This window comes from Dermacentor albipictus, chromosome 1 (genome assembly GCF_038994185.2).
Source record: "Dermacentor albipictus isolate Rhodes 1998 colony chromosome 1, USDA_Dalb.pri_finalv2, whole genome shotgun sequence".
Lineage (NCBI taxonomy): Eukaryota > Metazoa > Arthropoda > Arachnida > Ixodida > Ixodidae > Dermacentor > Dermacentor albipictus.
The window spans coordinates 123,937,923-123,952,377 of record NC_091821.1 but is presented as its reverse complement, the minus strand read 5'-3'; the positions used below and the strand labels follow the sequence as shown (position 1 = coordinate 123,952,377).

The 14,455-nt window shown below is 47.0% G+C and overlaps 1 protein-coding gene across 3 annotated transcripts in view; it reads right to left on the bottom strand.

Annotated features, from left to right (window-relative positions):
* Positions 1 to 14,455, bottom strand: part of LOC135904809 (G-protein coupled receptor dmsr-1-like) — a 1,021,428-nt gene that overhangs the window by 411,769 nt on the left and 595,204 nt on the right. The window contains exon 1 of one of the 3 annotated variants that reach the window (XM_070525395.1): positions 5,077 to 5,142. The exons of the other annotated variants lie outside the window; for them this stretch is intronic. The gene's annotated coding sequence lies outside the window, so the exon portion shown is untranslated. Of the gene's footprint in view, positions 1 to 5,076; positions 5,143 to 14,455 lie in introns of those variants that run through there. 3 annotated transcript variants of the gene reach the window in all.

Below are 14,455 nucleotides of genomic sequence, written 5' to 3'. Positions count from 1 at the left end.
GGTGTGGTAGTGCGTTCATCAAGGGCACCAGGGAAAGCTGTCAAGAAACTTCTGTCTGCCCGAATTCTTTTATCTGGTGCATGAAAGATGAAACGTTGGCCGCTAGTGTGAGACACGAGGCAGAGCCTACTTGAGAAGCCGGAGGAAGCGTGACCACCACTTACTTCTGACGCTTGCTATAACTGTAGTACAGGGCGATGATGGCAGACACTGTGGGCAGATGTCAAGGCACCAGCATATCAAAGGCATCGTCTTCAGTTCTCTTGAGAATATTGCGGCCAGCATTACGACAACGAAAAGACGCCTGCCACATCCTACCTCTGCCCCAATGAGCCGGCGCACCCCAAGTGTGAAGCAAGGCGCCACAAGGAAACGCTAGGCCTCACGTGCCCACACCATGTGCTGACAGACCGGCGGCTCGTGCTGGAGAATATGATGACTGGCACGCGACAGGAGGCGACCAAGAAGGGAACGACGTTCCAAGAAGCGAAGCTTTTGAGGGACGTTTTTTGTTCGGTGTGGAGTCTTGAGTTGACGGGCTCAAGGTCGCCCAGAACAAATTAGTTTTCTTAGAAACCGCTGTCCTAACTGTTGGTTACAATAGGCTTGCTCTTACCGGGTACTGGCATTGTCTCATCGACTTGCTTGCACAGATTAACGATGTTCTTGATGAAGCGCAAATAATTCTCGCCTTGCTGCTGGGAGTGCTGCGTAGGATTTGTTCGGACGGAACTTTGCATTCAGTATGGTAGCCAAAGTGTTCGGTGAAATGGATCAGGAACACCAACTATGTCTGGATGTAATATTCATGGTTTCTATACGACATATTAGCATTGTCGCTTAGACAGAAAATGAAGTTTTTTTAGCTTTGTCACAACGTCACACCGGTTGGGCGCTATTGTGTCACAAAACGGCAGAGACATTCCTCGCGTGCCTCGCGCGATTTCGAGGGGCTCATAAGTGACCACCTAGACGTTGACGAGGTAAGGCATGTCTTGATGCGCCGATGGTGACTATTTTCGAGCGATAACAAACTTCCGCTCAACGCGCCAACAGCGGACGCCAACTTATGTGGCGGGGTATCGACTTCCAAGGCATGGCTCCACTAGTTTCTTCGAGGTGCCAATAGCCGACATTTTCTGTGGAAGGGACATGGACTCCCGAGCTTGGCTCTACTAATCGCTTCAATGTGCCAGCTAATAGGGGTTTTGCAAAAGAACCGAAACCTAGGAAAGTTGGTATATATTCCTCTTGACGATCACGCGCCAACAGACGAAGGACGATCGAATAAAGCGCCGGCGCTTGTCCCTTCTTTCATGCCCCCTCGTCTGTTCGCGCTTGTTCCTCAAGATGAGAGAGATTCCGCGCACCCAAAGTTAGGGAACGCAAATCACGAAGCGAACAAAAGAACGGAAAAGTAGTACAAAAGAACGCAAGCAGGGTGCGGGCTTTGAGTACGCAAGGACGCTTGGGTGCACAATTTTTCGAACTCCCTGATAACAGCCAACCTCAACTTCTATGGAAATGACATCGACTCCTGCAGTCGCATACCCAGAATGTTTTGCCGGGAGGGTTTTTTTTTGCAAATTGTAAAGGGATTTGTTCACACTGTGTTTATGTAAGCGGAATCATGAAAAATTGAACGCATAGCGGTAGCCCAAACCTGCGAGGCAGAAGGGACCGGTCCCGTACAAAACGCTATAGATTTGCCTGGCTCTAGAGTGTGCGTGGGCGTGCGTGTGTGTGTGCACGCAAGATCCTCAACGGCGATGCGCAGTGGCACAGACGCAAGACGTGAGTTGCAAGCAACGGCCACATCCTTAGCTTAGGCTTTGAGGATGTGGCCGATTGCTTGGGAGCGTCAGCGGGCTTGTTTGCCACTGCGCATAACAGGGTGTCCCAGCTAACTTTCGCCAGAGTTTAAAAATATGCGAATGCCACGCAGCTGGACAGAACAAAGGTAATCTTGTTTACAGTCGCTTGGAGGTACTCCAAATTTTTTTTTCATTCCGCTTAATTAGTGAATCAGTCTAATTAATGCATTAGTTGCTTAAATATTATAGTTAGATGAAAAGTAACAATGAGAAAATTGTAGAGCTACATGAAAAACTCTCGATACGGCTTTTTGTTCCTCAATGCGTCTTACATAAAAGTGTTTACGAGCGTGAAAGAAGCCCGCAAATGTACCCAAAATTGCCGCGAGACTGGCTGCTTGGGGCACTTTGCGTGTATTCGTGGACATCTTTGAATGGCAGAAAAAAAAATACAGGCAGAACGTTTTTGGATTCCCCGCCTATCGGAACGCGCTGTGGAGTCGAACATGTGTACTTATCTCCAGCACAAGAACGCCGTAGCCGCAGAGTGACCATGGCAAGCGAGGACTCATTTCATGTTTTGCTTACACGCGTTTACGCATATTGCTGTGTTTCTTATCGTGGCAACAGCGCTGCAGTGCTGCCGTTGCAGCGCGGCCCTGGGGAAAAAGCTATGTTTCAATTGTGAAACAATTCTTACTGGAAACCACTCAACGAACGCCACGCCAGAGCCTTAGAACATAAGCGACGTATGCTTCTGTCCACGCTGTATGTAGTTGGCTGGGGCACGTGCAGCGGAATGTCTCGATTATGCGTGTGCATGTACAGCGCTCGCCTGCTGAAGACAAGTAGCATCGGAGAATGCCGCTGGCGGTAGCACTATTCGTAGATGTTATCCGGCTGTGTTTTGCCGTCTCTCAGCTGGATGTCAACTCAGATGACCAAGCGATACAAGATATGCAACGGTGCGTTTAATCGAAGAGCGGAGCCGGAGTTGGCTGACGATCCTTCTCTCGGACGCACTTTTCACATTGCCGCATCTGTTCATCGTAGCACGCTTTCCACATCTTCCGTGAAAGTTGAGTGTTCTTGCTAAAGAAATCAATGGAAACAAGGAAGCGCCAATACTGCAATTCTGCATGCCGCTTGAGAGTCTGATAGGATGGTTATTTGTCGTTGGTTTGGTTCCGTCGCTTTGATAGCAAGGGCTATTGCGATTTCTTCTGCTTCCACGATAGTGGTGTTGTGAGTGGAGGCGCTAATGATTTCTCTGCCCATGCAGTCAGTGACAGCAGTTATCGCTCTTTTCTGCCTGCCTGGGTATCTTGCCGCGTCCACGAAGCGGGAGTTTGGTTTGTCGCTATGCGTTTTTTCAATGTGTGCAGCTCTGGCTTCTCTTCTGCCTGCATGTAGAGTTGGGTCCATATTTCTGGGTATTGGCGCCACTTTGATGCAGTTTCTGATTATTGTGGGGATGGGCTTAGTTTGGTTGTGTTTTTCAAGTAGCTTGTGATACCCGAGTCTGCCAAGGAGTTTCCTACCCGTGGTCGTTTGTGCGAGTCTGTTTCTTTGAGTTATCAGTTGAGCTTCTGCCAGTTCTTCGAATGTATTATGAATCCCTAGAGACATGAGGTTTTCGGTTGGGGCGCACTGCGGAAATTGTAGGGCGATCTTGTAGGCTTTCCTTAAGCACGAATTGATCGCATTCCTCTCTGTTTTCGTTAGCTGGTAATACGACAAGCTGTAAATGAAGCGGCTAACCACCAGACTTCTGATTAGGCGAAGGGTGTCTGATTCATTCATCCCCGTCCTTTTCGCGCGTACCCTCTTTATCATTCTCGCGACTTGTTGTGTTGCCGTCTTGATGAGGTTAAGCCCGTGTTGGCAGTGTTGATTTGATTGTACGCATTGTCTCTGTCGTCTGCCAACTCTGTGGCCACGCGCCTAGTAAGAGGTCCTCTGACAGTGGTCCATTGTGTAATTGTCTCAATGTACCTGCCAATGTCAGTCTTTCTCGCGCATACTCAGGGCACACCACGAGCACATGTTCTATAGACTCTACCACGCCACACACTGAACAGTCCGGGGAGTCTGTCCGTCCAATAATGTGCAAATATTTGCGCGTGAAGGCGACGCCTAATCGCAGTCGGTGTATCAGGCATGTATGAGGGCGTGGAATTCCACGCAGAATTGCACTGTCACGTTTCCTATGTGACACGGGCCTGGACTCACGCCTGTGATATTAGTTGTTTAATGTGTCAATCACCTCGTTCCTCCCATTATCATCCCCCATTGTGACCCTTTTTCTTCCCCTCTTCCCCTTCCCTTACGTAGAGTAGCAGGCCAGATGCTCCATTATCCGGCCGACCTCTCTACATTTTCCATTCATTAAACTACCTCTCTTGATTGTAGTCAAACAGTCGGGGAAACCGACGGTTTCGTCCTTTTCGTCCATTCCGACAGTTCCGTTTTATTTAAAAATGCGAAATTAAACGGAAATAACCTTCGAGCAGTGTCTGGAAACATAACCTCACAGAAACGTCCAATTGTAGTGATGATTCAGCGCTACGGCGCAGTTAAGTTGCCCAGAAAAGGGAGACCGATGTGTCCCACTCTCTGTCAAACGATTAAACATTGCTATCATACGTGCCGCGCGCCAATCAAGACCAGCAGAGTTAAAGGAAAAACAAAACACGTGTTATGGCATGTCTTCGCATAAATATGTTTGGTATATTGTTTGGACAAGATGAGGATCCGGTTTTAAAATTAAGTAGCAAGGAAAATGTACCATCATCGTACTTACAAAGTCGGGGATAGAACTGGAAGAGCGTTATCATGAGTCGGTTCCTTCCCTCACACGGATCCGAAGTAACGACTAAACTGCTCTGTAATTGCCGACATATCATCGGCAGGACATGCGTCACCGGATGTCTGACCTGGTACAGTACCTGCATCCTTCAAATACAGCCAGAACTTTCCAAGACTTAATCAAAAAGTCCGTCAAAGATTTAGTCAAGTATCTCATTTTGGCGTCCAAAATGTAAATACGGGCATCATGAAGTCATGAGGAGTAATGTTAAGTGCGATTGCTTTCGAAACATGCAGCACCAGCTAGAGAGTGACTTCCGCTGTTGCACGGCACACTGCCTCAATTCTTACGTTCTGCTGCTAAAAGCAAGGTCGCAGGTGCGACAGCAGACTGCGGCGGTGGCAACGCGATGCGGGAACTAAAAGAAGATAAATAAAAAGGTGCTCGTCGTACCTAGCTTGTTCGCAGGAACCTCGGGTGATCAACATTCCGGACTCCCCCATAGAAGGTGCCTCTCGTATTGGCCTCGAGATCGAACAGAGTCGGCTCCTAGCGGCGAGGAGACGAAGCTCCCAAGTGTGGATGCCGGTGGCCCGTCGCCGCTCCAGCCGCAGTGTGCAGCGATCGTAGTTCGCGAAATCACGATGGATGTTGGCGAGGACGGTTTGTTCGATGGTTAGTAACCTCTCAACGTGTTATTCCTTCATTTTTGTAACGGAAATTCGTAAAGTAAATCGCTGTACGTTTTTAGTGTACTGATGCGAAAAGCATTTGCTTAACGCGACCACACCATGTGCGCTCGTCTCCTGTCAACGTGTTGTGAGGTTAACATGCGTTCTTTTTCCGTTTTACAGCACCCTTGCCTCTAAGCACAATTCTCAACCATGTTAGGGACGGTGTCAGGTGTCTTGTCGAAGGCGACCAAGTCGTTGCGGCGGGCCACATCATTGAGTGTAGTGCCGTCGCTTCCGCCTGCTGCTCTGACGGTCCTGTGCACGTTATCGCATTCGTGATGCAGTGGTCCGCGCTCAGTAAAGACCCACACCGAGTCGACCTGAATTTGATCGATGAGACAAAAATAGCAGAATTGAACTGCACATGCCCTGCAGGGTAAAGTATTGCCTCAAGTTGTTCGGATGTAGTTGGTCGCGGCGCGTATCGCGATTTGTTTACATTACATCACACTAAGCTGACTCGCTGATTTGCGATTTGTTTACGTTATGCGATAAATTTAGAGAACTTATGTTGCTTTATCAATTTTTGTTTTTAGCCAGACCTACGCAATCGCTAGTTAGTTTCAGAGTGTTACTACCATTGTAAAATGTTTTCGAGTCGCTTTATAACCAGTTGCAACCGTTACACGAAGCTCAAATAAAGCATGCAACGTATAATTTATGTTGTATCATAATCATTAGATCCCTTTAATTACTTTCGCATGCAGGCACTTGAATTTGCAGTGGTGCTTGAATGCAGTGCATCGGGCTTCAATTTTTTCCGCCCCCCTATAAAAGACAGAAAAAAATATATCAATATGAGCAGTAGCAATAAATTCGCTCGCGCATGTTCATTCATCGCTTAGTGGACCATCCGCTGTTGGCTCGCGAAACGACACTGTTTAATCTGTACGAGATCATGCGTACACACTTGCCGTGTTTCGGTGCTCGTATATACACGTCTGAACACAGAGAACAGTTCCCGTGGCTGAGGAAAAACAACGGAAAACGTGACAACTAGTCACGCTCGGTGACGGTCGTTTAAACGGACTCGCAGCTGAGCGCGAACCTTGAATTCACTGCGCAGGCGGCGCATGAAGTTTATAAAATAAATTGCATGCGTGGACACACGGTTAATTTACTTGCGGAAGTATATAAAAGCACAGGCAACTCATTACTGGCATCCCAGGCCACGCCGACACGAACTTTCGCGGACTGCAACGATCTTCACACGCACAGCAACCACACAGCAACTACGCATGCAGCAAACATTAATGCCCAGATTGCCGATTAGGATTCCCAAACGTGATATCAGATTGGACTACTCGCCATCCTTTTTCGTCAGCGAACGCTTGAACGCACCATCGTCGAAGTGCTTACTGCACACCACCGCATACTTGGAAGGCGCCTTGCCGTTCCGAAGCCTGACGAGCCATTCTCGGCGACGTGCCGCGTCAACGGGATAGTAGTGAAAGCTTATCCCTGGCTCTGAGCAATATGTGCTGCATTGCCGAACCGAACAAAATCTCACGATGGTAAATGAAGCGTTTTCTGCGGGCACGGAGCACAGAATCGCGAGATGAAAACAGTAGCTCCCTACACTTCCACACACCGCACGGGCGACGCATCCACACTAACGGGGCGACAGTGCTGCCACCTATAGGTCGATCTCGCGGCCAATAGTGCAGCGGATTCTGGACGTACAACAAAATAGCAATATATTCCACGGTTACTACACTATCTCTTCGTAAAAAATCTTTCAGAACGAGGCAGACACGCCAACAGTTTCGTACGGCTGTTAGTCTTTGTGGCTCGCTCGTCTTTCTAAGGCAGTGGGAAATGGCGTATCCATGACCCATATCGAGACCTGCAGCTGATTATTTCCGGTATAAATGAACTTAGGCATCGCTGTCAAAGTTTCAAAATGAGCTCAGGAAGCTGTCCACATTTGGATTCAATAGGCGATTCTGTGTGCAAAAGAAAGACGCTCCTTGATTTTGTAATAAGGTGTATCAGCTTTTCTTTTTCTCTCATTTTTAATTCTAAAGTTGACATTTATGATTGCTGCATTCCTAGGTGATGCCAAGCGGGACGCACTATTTTAGCATAAACCGATAACAGTAAATGGCGCACGGTACCAGAGTTAAGGATAAGAAATTTTCTAGAACTGTGCCAGTTCTATCTTTCAGCAACAGCTTTAAATGCCACACTCCGCCCTAAAGCTGTAACGCTGTCTAAGGCGAGTTTTTCACAGCTGAACTGAAACAGAAACAAGCTACACGGGGCGATCGACAAGGTAATCGCTTATCTGACAGAGCCGTCCATGTCTGCCTGCCTTTGTCGCTTGTTTCTCTTCAACTGTTAAAAAAACTCGCGTTAACCATGAACCACCTAGCTCATTTGAAAACAACTCTGTACAACTGCGTCCGTCCACTACAAGAATGATCATCGCTGTCTTATCATGATGACAATAAAATCAAAAATAAACTTTTGAAGAAGCCACTGCAGCATGTATGAACAATGAGAATTCTTTCTCTAAAAATTGAAGGCTATATTCTACTGCGCCATAGCACTTTTTTTCTCTTCCATGATATTTATGTATTTCTTTTGGGAATGGAATACCAATGGTGAACTATGTATCTTGAAAGAATAATAAACTGAAATTGAAACTGAAAAAAAAATTCAATCAATGTGCCGAAGTCCCTGAACACCTAATTTCTTATATAAATATCGCAATAATATTTATTAGGATCGTTATAGCCCGCATTGGAATTGCGGAAACGAAGTCGGTCAGAGCTCAAGACCCGTGCCCGTACGATACCTCAGGCTGGCATAGGTTGGAGATATCCATCCCCAAATTTGAAATGAAGTGACACGACAGTTAATAATTTACGAAAAGCCCTACTTCGCACACTTCGGAAAAAGAAAACCAAATTGGACACCAATGCATTTTTGACAGAGTTTTCTGGCGGGCATCTCGAAACGGGGTCTATTCGTAGGGTTCGTGCGAAAGAGGCAATGACATCGAAGGCTGAGAAAAAAATGAAAAGGTCTGCAGAAGCAATCGGAGATGATTGTCAAAGTAAGCGAAGCTTTGCTTCTCATCCTTTGGCCGGAACTGCCTCACATGCTATGTCTGTCTATGCCATCCCTGTCTTTCTTTTGGCGTGTGTAGTAGTCCATGGTCGAGCTGGAACGCGGGCGAGGGCGTTAGTATAGTGTTACACAACGCGCAACACCGGGCTTGATCTTTATGCGCCGACCAAGCGCAACTGTGTAGATACTCTCCAGTACCAGCAGATGACGTCCCGAAACCTCCTCTCCACATCACCCCCCCAACATTCCTCCTCCCCGCAATCCCTTTCCGAAATTCGCCACGCTGGATTTCCTCTTTCCACATTCGTAGTCTCCACAGCTGTTCACCAATCATATCCATCAAAATCTTTCCGTATACCATGAAGATAGCTTCGTTTTAAATGCAGGTAAGCACAAACGCCACATACACATGATACCCGCCCGCGCGTAAGACTTTTTCATCATACGCGTTTTACAGCGAAGCCGGCAGGCTCTAGGTGGTCGGCATTTTTCGTATCCGCGTACGTCAAAAACGTGGGCCGATCCCGGTGGTAGTGCAGGCCAGCAACAGTGGCTCGTACCCCCGTACGGCAGACGCTTCGAACAGTGCGCAAAGTGAAGCGAACATTGTATACATTCTTTGTAATCACGCACACAAAATACAGAACAGCATCCGTTTCAATAAAGAACAAGCGCAAAACAATCATCTGAAGTCCATAATTGATCATACGTTGCTCCTGATAACAACGCAAAGCCCGTAGCGCTTCCCGCATACGTTTCCCGGTAAATATTACAGTTGCGTAACCTCCCGCGCCAATGGCAGCTTGCGACACGTGGAGTGACGTCGCTTAACTTTCGTATATAAAATAACCAGCCTGACAATTGATTTCAATGTTGTTGCAGCGCCACTATTGGCGGCGGCGTGCTGTAAAAATTACCATACCTGCCACTACTACCATTAATTTAAATTACCATTACTACCATTACTCTAAAGCAATAAAGCAATGCATACGACCGCCCCACCCCCCTGCCTTTATGGAGGTTTTGTACAGCTTCGCTGGACATCCATATGTGCAGGGCCGGGATGGCGAGTCAGTTTCCTTTAGTTACACATGCTCACGTACTTCAATATACAATTATTATTAACCGGCGTCGATGGTGACCGGAGGAATCAGACGAAAATGTCTCTTGACCACCGCTATAGCGCAGTCACCAGTTCCGTATATTGTCACCAAGTGCAGTTTCAGCCTATAGCTCTGAGTTCTAGCCCACTTTCGCAATTACAATGCTACAAAGGAAATAGCCTTTTTTTTCTTTTTTTTTCACAGGAATCAGCTCAAATTATTCAGACGATAATTTGGTTTCACCCTTCAGCGTGCACAAGTACCTTCTCAGTCTTTGCCAACAGGAAAGCTGTCCAGGCACAGCACAGAAAGTGACCGCGAAGCCACTCTGCAACCAAATTTAAAGCATAGATACTAAGAAAGGTTTACCCCAGAAGCCTCCTGCTTCTGCGTTTCTGAAGTAGATCAGGAAAAGTCACCGGTACACAGCCCTATTCTTCTTTCCTCAGCGCTGAAGGAGCTCCACTGTCGGGAGGACGCGTGCATAAACAACCGGCACAATCACCCGACATGAAAGCCTGGGAAAGAGAGAGACAGCTAACGGTGGAAGATTCAAGTTTAGTGCTGGGCTTTCTCGTATCGTAGCGTTGTGCAGCCTGGCATAATGGCCCATAAGACCCCCTCAAAATGGAGCGGCATTCAAAGCCCTTTGCATGCTTGGCAGTGGCGATTGTGAACGCTATGTAAGGGCCAATCAGAAAGTCTTTGCCCCTACTTTTTATTAGTCAAAATTCGGTGCATACAGGTAATTATAATCATACGTGTTATTCTATTTCCAGTACTCTATTTTGCCACGTAGTCCCCACACCGGTTCAGACATTTCTTCCATCGCAATGTTAGATGCTTCTGTATTAGAATTCGTCCGGCTCACTGTGGAACCACCGTTTTGGCTTTATCGTCTTCACGGTCTTTGCACACTCACAACGGCACCATCTCACACTTCTCAAAGCGAGACACCTTTCGCCATACGTGGGCGGCATTTCCCTGTAAATTTCAATGGGCGTTCATTCCTTGCTCCATAGAAAACAAAACGCACTGAAATACAGCTGCCGTGTTCAACAACTGACAGCTGCGCCGTGCCGCGGAGCTACCAGCAGACAAGGCCGGGCCGGTCCAAGAAAGGGCCACCACTGGGAAGGGATAAATTAACTTCGATTTTACTGTCATAATTTGGCTAAACAAATATGGGCGAAGACTTTCAGATTCACCCTCAACCACGTTGGCAGTTAATTTAGTCTCCTCGAAAGCCATGCACGGTGGCCTGAGTGTTTCAATCATCATGATCTTTTAAAAGCGTGTCATGGGTGTAGCTTTTGTCAGAATGCAGGGCCGGAACAACAACCCTAAATGTACTCATATTTGCTAGTTTGAAATTTTTCACAAGCTGCACACTGGCAAAGAAGAGTCGTAAACTTTTCTCCTCCTTTATATTTCCTTGGAATGGTACCGCGCTTATGACGCCCGCTGACAAGTCATATTTATTCCGCGAAATGCAATAAATAATGTGCTCCACCACGTGGTTCACCACCAAGCCCCAAATGCGCAGAACAACAATAGACCATCCGACGACTACGGAAGCAACACCGATTACGTCGTCACCGACATAATGACGATGAAGGCATGAAAACCTGAAGGTACGACGGCTCAATGCGGCGCACGTGGTATGAAATCTTAGGCGGAGACCAATAGAGATTTGTAGCGACTGGTTCTGCAAAGGAAACGTGACATTGATGCTTGAGACATACGCCACTACAAGTGCACGAGGTGCCTTTAGCAGCTTTAACACACGCACTCAACATACACTAGCTGATACAGCAACCTCACATTAAAATGTCCGGTCGAGACCACTGTCCCCCAAAAAAGGGTAAGAGCATCTTCGTTAGTCGCCAGCACTACTAGCGCTGCTCGAAAGTGCAAGTAAAGGCAAGTGTTTCATCAAACCGGCTTAGGACAGCCACGTACGACCCCTTTCTCTTGTGCGGAAGATAGTGTGCAGCATTTAATGTTGCCATGGCGTTACCTAACGTAGTTTACCTCGACACTCCAAACAGCATTCTGGGATTCTTCCGCAGCTTCTTTGTGGAAAAGTGCATGTCATGTGAAATAGTGCTCCTAGTCACTCCGGTCTTCTATTCTCGTCCCTTGGGGAATTTCTTTAGCGCGTAATACCCTAGCGGCATTCATGTTGCCTCGTTGTAGGGACAGCGAACAAATAAAAGATTGCCAGAAGTGAGAGTTGAGGACCTACCTCTTTACTGAAGAAACTTGTGACTGAAAAAAACAAGCAACACTCAAATCACAGCGACATTGTCGAGGACAGTCGTCGGGACGTCAACTAACAGGTAACGTTCACCCCTATTTATACGTGTATCACCATACATTTCAGAGTAATCGCTAGTTCTCGGGTAGATTACGTAGTCTGCTAAAACGCTATTCGCGCCGCATGCGCAATGCAATGAGAAAAGACCGAGTGATAACTCGATAACAGAGATAACCCGGTAAAAAGCTCTGAGCGCTAAACAAGTAAACAAATTTACGCGTGCCAGTATGACCTGCTGTACGGACCGTTGCGCAATTCATGCCAAAGCCTGCACACCATTCTCAGCTTGGAATGGGTTATTCACTGTATCAGGTGCTATGGTTAGAATGTTTAAGATTAACCACGGCAACAGCGCCTATTCGTGTACCCGCACCTTTTATCAGCTTTATTTGTTTGGAGGTATTTAGAAATGACAGTTACCGGAAGTTTGTTGTCGGCATCTCCTCAAATTATTAATCGTTCAATAAATAAAACACGACGCTATCAGGTGAAGTGAAGGTGTCGCAAGAAAAAGCAGTTTTCCCGAACGTGCATAAAGAATGAACGGAATAAAGAAAAAAACAGAGCAACAGAAAGGGAGAAGTTCGGGAGTTTACTGGATTCGACACAGTTCACTAAAACCACCATCAATATAGAAGACTGATCAAGTCTGAGGAGTTGAAGTATAAAGGAGACATAAAATACATTCAGTAAACGAAAAGAAAAACACAAGACCCTGAACGTTCTGTGCTCAATCAATGTTCACTGCGCGAAGTCTTTGCACAGCTCGTCTGTGAATATATATATGATGAGGGTTTGACTCCCCCCAGCATCGGTGAAATATTAAAATACTTATTTTTCTCGTTGAAGAGGGGCACATAACCAGTGCGACGTACCCAGTGACTCAAGTTGGCGTCAAAGAGGTTCACTGATGAGAGGTGCACATCCGGCGGCACATGCTCAGGCAACAAAGTTGGTTTGACGGTTAATTTCGAAGCCGGTTCCTTCAGCACAGCAGCCCGATGCTCTACCAATTAGACCAGGGCTATCTGGTCACCCAACTTGACTGTAAAACCGTTAGAGACACCAACAGATAGATCGGTAGCTACCGCACAGTGCGTAGAGTATCCCAAGAAAGCTAATCGCATTAAAGAAAGAGGGATACGCACACAAAATTCTCAACCCCTGATATGTACCGGTCGTCAAAACGTCCGTGCACCAATTTAGTGGAAAGGACGACGGACTACAATGCTTTTGACGGCGAGTGAATTTCTCGTCTATGATTCCTGTTCTGTCGTGTGGTAGGATCCTCTGCTGTCGTGTGTGTGCTACGTGTCTGCTGCAGGATCAGGCGACATTTGCACACGAGGTGTCCTGCTTTCGCATCTGCATTACTTGTCTTATCACTGGTTAAAAAGAAAGATTACTTGTAAGCATACTCCATGGGCCCAATTCACAAGCTTTGCCTTTGCAAGTGATATTTAATACTGGCCAGTGATGTTCACTAAAAATATAGACAGCATCACGATTGGGTGGAGCTCCTTCTAAAGAACAATCCTATCTTAAGAACTTTTTGTGTATACAGATCAAGGTAATTGTGAGCTCTTGGCAAAAAAAAATTAAAAAATAAGAAAAGAGAAAGGCCGAAGTTAGTAGATTACTCTTCAGGGCGTTACGGGTTACTCAAGAGGAAGGACAAAATACGATAACATTGTTCTTTTCGCTACCTTCAGTAAAGCACACCATGCAATGTCAAACACTGAGTACCCCTGGCATCCGATTCTTTTCCCTACAGCTCTCGCGCTGCACCGGCTGTTTCCTTTTGAGTTTTTATTTGCAATCGGAGCCCTTGATGAATATTCAAACGGGTTTCGCGGGGAATGCCGCTTCCCGTTCAGGGCGCCAGCTGCTGCGCGCTCCGACTCAAAACTTTGCAAAGTGCAAAGCGGGGTTCCTCATCAGTCAAAGTGCGCCGCTGGCCAAATTCGAGCTCACACGGTGCAGCCGCGGGTCGGTTGTTTCCCTCTAATGCGTGGAAATATACCGTCCATCGCGTAATTCGCTCGGTAGAAGGCCTGCCTCGGTGGATTTCGGCACACAGTTGTGGCTGCGAATGACTAAACCAGGGCGCGAGCGCAGAGAAAAACTCGTTAGACCGTTCGCTGCAGCAGTTCATTTGTGTCCAGCGGGTGCAACTATTTCAACACTGGGGCTCGTGCAGTCGATCAGGAGTTTTTGGCGTTCTTTTGACTGAGAGAAGCAGCCACAGTGGCCCTGTCGTTGCCTAACAAATGACAGGGTGCCACTGGAAAAGCTGTATAAATGGGAAAAGATTACATAGTATTGTCGCTGTATAATCCGGCTTGTTGACGGGAGGTCCTGGGTCACACTGCTTCTTCAGTGAAATTTCATCTGCGAGATGCACTCGAATACGTTGCTCGCCAGTAGGCGCCTCCAATTTGCCCCTTTTCGGAGAAGAAGAGACATTTGCTGCTAGCATACGGGATGTTAGTTTTATTGCTTCTCGAAAGATTGCACCGAACAAAGTGCTGCGTAAGTGATATGTGCGCAGCTTGTCATTTTTCCTTGGCAAGTCTTCGATGTGACACCACCCGTCAGGT